Below are 9,166 nucleotides of genomic sequence, written 5' to 3' on the forward strand. Positions count from 1 at the left end.
AGGAAGAGAAAGGAAAGTCCAGGAGATAAAGTGCTCTCGGCAGCTGCTGGATGTCCCCAGAGTCCCAGCCACCAGGTTAGCTCTGGGGACTGGAGTGCAACTCTGGGGGTGGAGTGCAAGTGGCCATTGCCCTCCTTACCAGTGTGAGAGGGCCAGGCCACTTGAAGAATACACCCCAGACTTCTGGGCTAGCTCACCAATATGGTTATTGAGCGAATAATCTGGCTCTTGATGCTCACTGCCTCAATTCACCAAAGATGAGGCCTGCCCGGAGGAAAAAGTTTATTGCAAGAAGGCAGCAGCAGCCTTGGGGTAAGAAAAAGGAAGTTCTCTCAATCCAAACAAGCACTTTTTTACCAAACAACCAAGCACAGATGATTTTTAAAGAGACAGGACTAATTGGAGGGTGAATCTTCAAATAAAACAATGAGCCTATTCAATTAACAATTATGCAGATTTTCAGTCTTTGTTCTGAGGAAGGTCCCACCAGCCAGTCAGGGGAGTCCAGGGTGTCACCAGGAGGGTACCTTCTGCCTCAGTTGGGAGAGGGTTCTTTGTCAGCTGGGGCAAAAACCTGCCATTCCTAATCATCTCCTTTTCTCAGTAGGCTTCTGAAATTCTTATGCAAATATTATTCACAAGATTACAGCAAAAGAGGGTGCCTTCATTAAGGTAACTATTTGAAAAGCAAAAATGCATTTTTTGTGGTTACAGGACTACCATTCTGTTGGAGGAGGATATTTTGAAGGCTTATATAGAGGTTATAAGGAAGGGCATGCTGCTGTGAGGACTTAGATGACCTAATGAGGAGTCCTTTTAAGAGTGGGCAAGACACTTACTTCTCCCCACAACCTGTCTATTAGCAAGACAGAAGTGGAGAGCCCACTCCTCAGAGTTTCTAGTTTTATCATGAGAATAGAAAGGAAGTAAGGATCCCACCCTTCTGACCTCCTAGTTTTACCATGAGAATAGAATTTGCCTATCTTACTGTTCCCAAGGTTTTTTGTTTTAACAAGAGCAGGCTAGACAGGAATATGATTCTGGCCTTCTGATGGTTTTTGTCCCTGCCCTCAGATAGATTGTTAGCTGTTATTATTCTGCTCATCTGTGGAGAATCCCACAGGAATCTTAAAAAGAGTCATGGGGCCAGCGCCGCGGCTCAATGGGCTAATCCTCCACCTTGTGGCACTGGCACACCAGGTTCTAGTCCCGGTTGGGGTGCTGGATTCTGTCCCAGTTGCCCCTCTTCCAGGCCAGCTCTCTGCTGTGGCCTGGGAGTACAGTGGAGGATGGCCCAAGTTCTTGGGCCCTGCACCCCATGGGAGACCAGGAGAAGCACCTGGCTCCTGCCTTAGGATCAGCGCGGTGCACCAGCCACAGCATGCCGGCCACGGTGGCCATTGGAGGGTGAACCAACAGCAAAAGGAAGACCTTTCTCTCTGTCTCTCTCTCTCACTGTCCACTCTGCCTGTCAAAAAAAAAAAAAAAAAGAGTCATGGATCACCTACCTGAAAAGGAGATGAACTGTGGAAACTCCACAGTAAAACACTGAAAAGTTACCACTAGCCACAAAATAAAATTAAAATGGAGTTATAAGTTAGGAGCTGAGGCAATGCCTAACGGCTGTTAGGGAGACACTCCTAATCATACCAAGAAGACATCTCTGGTCAGATAACAGTGTGCTACCCACACTGACTGGACTGTTCAAACATAAGTAAGACAGGAACAGTACTGACTGGGCTGTTCAACTAACTGCAAGCAAGTATGAGACCTGAGCTGGATCAAGGTGTAGCTATTTTTAATTAGGCCTCCATCTTGTAACTTGAGCCTGACCAGGCCCTGAACTCTGAGCCAGAAGCTCCTAAAAGTAAATAAATGAACTCCCCTTGCAATAAACTCTCCTAACAACAGCCAATAACAGACAACAGAGAAATACCTAGAGTTCCTGGTGTCTTCTCAGGGCAGATAAGGTGACTGATAGCTTCCCGAGACCCTGCAGTTTGGCACGTACACCCCAGCAGCTCAGACCCTATGCTTCAGCCAATCAATTCAAAAGGCATCAACCCCAAAGCCATCCAACCACCTTTAGCAGGTCCGTTCCCGCCACTGAATGCACTAATCAATTCTAGGAGATGTCCTTTGAATTTCCCATGGGATGAGATGATTGGCTAAATGGTACCATGATGTATAGAATGTCTCTGAAAACCCTATAAAAACCCTGTTAACTGAAGGGTCAGGGCTCTCAATTCAGACCTGCTGGGTTGGTGTTGACTGAGAGTCTAGGCCCAGACCTGCAATAAAACTCTCATGTGCTTTACAGTGGTATCGGCTCCTTGGTGGTCTTTGGGGACAACTGAACTGGGCATAACACGAGGAGGAAACAGCATTGATTGGACAAATCAGAGGATGGCAAGCTGGAGGACTGCCAGAAAATGAGGATAAAAAGGGGAGCCCTTTCACCACTCTCCATCCTCTCAGGGATCATGGCCTGGTGTGTGTGAACCTCTGCATCTCCACACACCTGGAGCTGAAGAGGCAGTCCGCTACTCTGCATGGAGCAGGTAGCAGCACAAGCTAACTTGCAGAACTGTCCCTGAGCTGTAACCCCACTGTCTGTGTGTGAGTGTGTATGTGTGCATGGGCCCAGTGCTTGTGAACCTCTGGATCTCCTCACACTTGGAGCTGAAGTGCCAGCTCACTAGCCCCCTTGCTAAGTGACACAAGGTGACTATGGGATCAAAACTCCAGCTGAGATGTTGCTACACCACCTTGGCTGGAGTCCTTATCAGCCTACTGCCAGAGTTGACCACGGAGCCAGACCAGGCCTCTCAGCAGGGGACCTCTCCAACTTCCACTGCAGTTTAGTTCACAGGTTCCAGTGCAAAGAAACAACCTGATATGGGTTAAATATCCTCCAAGAACAAATCTGACTGAAACCTACATTTGTTCTCAGGAAAATAGACTTTCCTTCACCTTCCACTGCAGTTTAGCTCACAGGTTCCAATGCAAATATGGAATAGGAAACATCAAGAATATGAACATAAAACTCATTTGCTGGGACTGGCATTGCAGTATGGCACATTAAATTATCACTTATGATGCCTGCATCTCCTATCAGAGTGTCAACTTGAATCCTAGCAGTGTTCTTTCTGATCCAATCTCCTAACCTGTGCCTAGGAATTAGCAGATAATGTCCTGATTGCTTGACTCCTTGCCACCCACATGAAATACTCAGATGGGGTTCCTGACTCCTGGCTTCAGTCTGGCCCAGGCCCAACTGTTGCAGCCATTTAGGGGAGGGAACCAGTGAATGGAAATCTCTCTCTCTCTCTCTCTCTCTCTCTATTCCTCCCTTATTGAAAGGTGTCTGGCACATAACAAATCTTCCCAGGCAGATGAATTGATTAATTCACAGGCTTTTATTGGGGTTCCGCTCCCAGGAGAGGTTCCAAGGCCCCAACAGAGCAACAGAGTGGGGGCCAGGGAAGTCGCACATCAGAGATTGAGAGGGCTCTTTTTATAGATTCAGGGCATGGGGGTTAAAGGTTGAGGGGGGTCTGATCCTCATTGGTTGACCTTTAGGCACCAGCAGGGACCTTGACAAGGACTTTTCTTCCTTGAAAGTGCGGGTAGGGATTCTCCATTCCCAGAAGTGTAGGCCTCCCCCCCCTTGCAGATCCCAAAGCTACCACCTATGTGTGTGTATCATCTTTCCTTTCACTCTGCCTTTCAACAAAATAAATAAATCTCTAAAATATCTCCCTTCAGGATCAAGATTCTGGGGGATATTACACTTTAGGAGGAAATGGATTGATTGTTGTTCAGAGTACTCAAAGCAGCTTCTTTATATCCCAGTTCTTTCTCTGTCCACATTGACATTTTTATAGCACTTATGACAGCATCAGTGTGAGTTTTCATTCATTTTCTCATATCTAGTGTGTGACCCATTAAAAAGCAGCATTCCTGATTGTGTGTCTTTTGCTGCTCCATCCCAAATACTTAGAATAGTGTCTAATGCCTGACATGTGAAGATCATTTGTTGAATGAACAAACTGAACTATTTACTAAATGTTAATGAAGGAGCTCATGTATAATCAGTCCGTTTATAAAATAAAGCCTAGACAACTATGAAATATTTATATTGTATATAAAATATATATGAATTTGCAATCTGCCTTTGAACTCGGTCATAAGCATCAGCATCCTGGTCTCCTTAATTTGTTGTGGGCAGTAAGAAGACTTCTGTCTGCTCTGTTTAAAGATCCCCATGGTTCTCAATGTTCAGAGAGCTTTTTTACTGGTGACCTTCCATGTCCACCTGGTTTCTCTTTGTACCAAGCCTGGACTTGAGGATTGTGATTGTGGCTATGGATCCCAGCTCAAAACTCAAAATGTACCCACTGAAATATTTTCTGATTTCCTTTTTGATTTTCTCTTCAAGCCAATGGCTGTTTGACACAGTGTAGATTGACATCCACATATGTGTGACTTTTCCCATTTTTCTGGAGTTGATTTTTATTTTTATTCTATTAGAGTTATGAAAGACAATGATATGAATCCAATTTTCTAAAAATTGTTGACGCATATTTTCTGAATTAACTGATGATCCCACCTGGAGAATTTTTGACAGCTGTTAAGAACACATGTTCTGCTGCTGTCAGGTAGAATGCTCTCTGTGTAACTGTTAGGAAAACTTGATTTACAGTGTTGTTCAAATCTACCACTCTTGAAAGTGAAGTACTGATGTGCTACGTTTGTTCTATTGCTGTTTATCCCTTCAGAGTTCTCAACATTTGCTTATATTTTCTAGTGTTCTGAGGTTGGGTATACATGTTGTTCAACCTGGAAAAGTACACAGAGGAACACTCAAGAATATCAATAATAATATGGGAACAGAATAAGGAATTCAAAAAACACATAGAACAATGAAGAAGAATCAATAAATTTTCAAGATGTAGAAAATGGTGAATAAGGGCCGGGCCCTCGTGGGGGTCGGGGGCCACTGCCTTCCAGGCTCCCGAGCAGGCCCACGCCTTTGCAGCGTGCTCCATGCATCCGGAGCCCGCCTGCCCCAGAGCAGCAACAATCCCGAGCTTCCCCTCAGCAGCGGCAGTACCACTAGCGGCAGCTGCCAGAACTGCCGCAGTGGGGATGGGGAGTCCCCAGGGTCCCCACCGCCGCTGCTGCCAGCAGTCAGCTACCCGGACTTGATCGGCCAGGGTTACTCCGAGGTGATGAGCCTCGAACACTCGATGCAGGCGCTGTCCTGGCGTAAGCTCTACTTGAGCAGTGCCAAGCTCAAAGCCTCCAGCCGGACCTCGGCTCTGCTGTCTGGCTTAGCCATGGTGGCCATGGTGGAGGTGCAGCTGGACACTGATCACGACTATCCACCGGGGCTGCTCATCACCTTCAGTGCCTGCACCACGGTGCTGGTGGCCGTGCACCTGTTTGCACTCATGATCAGCACCTGCATCCTGCCCAACATCGAGGCTGTCAGCAACGTCGACAACCTCAACTCCGTCAAGGAGTCGCTCCACGAGCGCATGCATCGCCACATACAGCTGGCCTGGGCCTTGTCCACCATCATCAGCACACTGCTTTTACTGGCCGATGTCGTGCTGCTCTGCTCGGTAAAGTTCTTGCCCCTCAAGAAGCAGCCGGGGGCAGCCAAGCCCTACCAGCAAGCCCCAAGCTGGTGGTGCGGCCTCCAACAACAGCAGCGAGAGTGGTATCAGCCTGGGCCAGGCAGCAGCCATTGCATCCACCACCATCATGGTGCCCTTTGGCCTGGTCTTCATCGTCTTTGCTGTCTACTTTTACCACTCACTGGTCAGCCACAAGACAGACCGACAGTTCCAGGAGCTCAGTGAGCTGGCTGAGCTTGCCCACTTGCAGGACCAGATGGACCACAGAGGGGACCACTCCCTGATGCCCGGCAGCCACTATGCCTAAGCCCTTGTGGTCCAGAGCCCTTCCCCATGACCTTGTCCTGCCAAAGCCTCAAGGACAGCCTGTGCAGGGAGCTGGGCTTCATCGAGGGGCAGAGTGCGGAGGGAAGAGGCTTTTTGTAAAGGAGATTACTGCACTTTGAAACTTTCCTCCAAGTCAGAGTGAGCACTTCCTGTTCTTGCAGCTCCAGGTCAACCTCCTGGTTAGGAGGTGGTGGGGGCCCGGGTGGGGACAGACACCCTCTTTGTCCCTTCTCCTCCCCCATGCCAGTGCCTCCTGGATGCTTCCTGTCCTTTCCGTCTTGACTTCCCTCCCTGTTGTGCAGTGAGTGGGTGCAAGTGTGGACACATAAATATACTCACAAGGGAAAAAAGAAATGGTGAATTAAAAAAAAATAGAAAACTTCTACTCCAAAGAAACACAATAGAAAAAACATTTTGTTATGTAGAAATGGGATTGGACTTGCATGATCCTCAAACTCTGATGCTTTTCCCTGGCCAAAATCCATGTCTTCTACTGAGAGCATCATCCAATGATTTCTTCAGGGAGTGATCCATCCCACCTATCAGTGCAAGTGGTAAGTGAGGTTAGAACTAGCTCCTGCTGCAGGGGCAAGGGTCATGCTTGTTCTTCCTGCTGTGGCATTGTTGGTGCATGAGGAGTTGGGGCTCAAGTGTGCACATTTTATGAGGGAATGCACAGGCCCCAGGATCTAGCCCTGGCTGTGGACACACTGTCTCTCTGTTCAGCACAAGGCACACCTGCTTCCACTTAGTGTAAGATGCCCAGGGGTGACCAAATTATGTCTCCCTCAAACACAGCCAGGAGGGAGGAAACCCAGGCCACACCCACCTTGAACATGGCTTCTGCACTCTGTCATCAGTGTCTTCAGTGAGAGAGGATGGCATCTGATTCCTATTTCAAAAAAAATGGCATAGCAACTCGGCAAAATGGAATCAGGAATGTTATTGTTATGAAAATGGGCAAATATAAGATACTGTACTAAATTAGTAAGTATTAACTGCACTTCTGAGAAAACATAACATATTAACTTTTTTTTTAACTTTTATTTAATGAATATAAATTGCCAGTGTAAAGCTTATTGATTACAATGGCTTCCCCCTCCCATAACTTCCCTCCCACCCACAACCCTCCCCTCTCCCGCTCCCTCTCCCCTTCCATTTGCATCAAGATTCATTTTCAATTCTCTTTATATACAGAAGATCAATTTAGTATAAAGATTTCAACAGTTTGCACCCACATAGAAACACAAAGTGAAACATACTTTTGGAGTACTAGTTATAGCATTAAATCACAATGTACAGCACATTAAGGACAGAGATCCCACATGAGGAGCAAGTGCACAGTGGCTCCTGTTGTTGACCCAACAAATTGACACTCTAGTTTATGGCGCCAGTAACCATCCTAGGCTGTCGTCATGAGTTGCCAAGGCTATGGAAGCCTTCCAAGTTTGCCAACTCTGATCATATTTAGACAAGGTCATAAAAGACAGAGTGAAGATAGTAACCAATGATCCTAAGAGTGGCATTTACCAGGTTTGAACAATTATACAGCATTAAGTGGGGAAGAGGACCATCAGTACACACAGGCTGGGAGTAGAGCCATTGGTGGTAGAGTAGAGGTTATGATTACAAAGGAATGAGGCCCAAGTGCACTAGACAGGGCCCAGAACAAAGGACAGAGTCATTATTAGAGGAGCTAAGAAAGGTGCTGTCTAAGCTACAAGTAATTTTTCTGATTGAGAGGCAAATAGAACCTGATAGAAGGGGCTTGATAATAATCTGGTGGGCTTTAGGCCTTGTAAGTTAAGAGTCCCAGACCTATCTATCTCTTCACATGGAGTGCATCCTAAGGGAGGTGTGAACCTCCTAGGGGAAGGCACTCTGTTGACTTTCATTACTTGGCTGGCCTGGGAGGAGAGCTGGCCAGGTAAAGGCAGGGGGCATCTCTAACAAGAAATTTACAGTTCTGCCTGCAATGTTGCTGACCCTACTTGACCATATCCTCAGCTGCAGTGGTCACTTTGGAAGTTGGGCTGAGTGAAGGGCTTTTCAGCTTAGAGCCAATAAGATCTGTGGCTCTGACCTGGGCATCCTTCGACTCCAGGGCAGGTCCATTTCCAGTGATCCAACTCTTGGCAGAGCTACCAGGGCTCTTCATAAGCTGACTTCTGCTGAAGCCCAGGCTTACCACATTGAAAGCCACTGCAGTGGACTGGCCTGTTGGGTCTCCTTGAGGGCAGATCACTGTGCAGATCAGCCATTAATAGGCCTGCCACCCATTGCTTCTGATGCCGAGCTTTCTTTGCCTCCTGGTTTGTGTTAAAGCAGACCAGAGGATGCAAGTCAAGGGAGTGCCCAAGTCCCATCTCTAATCTTCGGTGGCCTGAACTACAAGTCTATAGTCACAGGCATGTTCTGTAGATTTTCTAAGGTAGACAATGCCCATGAGGAAAATTATATTCTCACTTTAAAACTTTCTTTCCCTTTGGTCTGAAAGGGAGGTTGTTTCTACTTACTGTATACTTCGCTGATGGCGAAGAGAATCTAGCTGTGAGATTATTATTTAAGTTCTTATTTTGGCTATGCTATTACAGAGAAATGTTAGCCATCTCTTTTATAAGGTCTAAAGATTAAATTGTGCATCCTACAGATTCCTTCATAATAGAATTAGTTTCCTACCTTGAGGAGAATACTGAAATGAAAGAACAAGTTGGGCTTAGAATAGAGAAATGAGGGAGCAAGTCCTCGATCACTTGCTGACAATAGCAATATCACATGAATACTTAGCAAACAGTTTCAACCATTAGATAACAACTTAAGAAAACATTTACCAGAAGGTCCAATGCCTTCTATAAATTTTAAGAATCATGTATTTGAAAACACCTCTTAAATATCTAACATGGTGTAGTTTGTTTAGCCAATAAACTTAAGCACAACCATCTAAAATGTTTTTAGTTTCTTTCTACCAACAAGTTTAAAACATGATACACAGATTCAGGTCACACAAATTAAAATGTATCTTTGATTGATTTTAGCAGCTTAAATTTATGGACAATCTTAGCTATAAGCCATTTAAAATAAAACTCTTAATAAAATTTCCCCATGTGGACATACAATATGTACACACATATAACATAGCATAGTAGACCAATATAGCAATTTTAATAATAGCTTTTAAAATCTTTAACTCTTTT

At 45.8% G+C, this 9,166-nt stretch overlaps 1 pseudogene; it reads left to right on the top strand.

Annotated features, from left to right (window-relative positions):
• The first annotated feature begins 5,049 nt into the window (after positions 1-5,049).
• Positions 5,050-5,952, top strand: LOC133755286 (calcium release-activated calcium channel protein 1-like; annotated as a pseudogene).
• Positions 5,953-9,166: the final 3,214 nt, after the last annotated feature.

The sequence above is a fragment of the Lepus europaeus genome, unplaced genomic scaffold (genome assembly GCF_033115175.1).
Source record: "Lepus europaeus isolate LE1 unplaced genomic scaffold, mLepTim1.pri SCAFFOLD_3_1, whole genome shotgun sequence".
Lineage (NCBI taxonomy): Eukaryota > Metazoa > Chordata > Mammalia > Lagomorpha > Leporidae > Lepus > Lepus europaeus.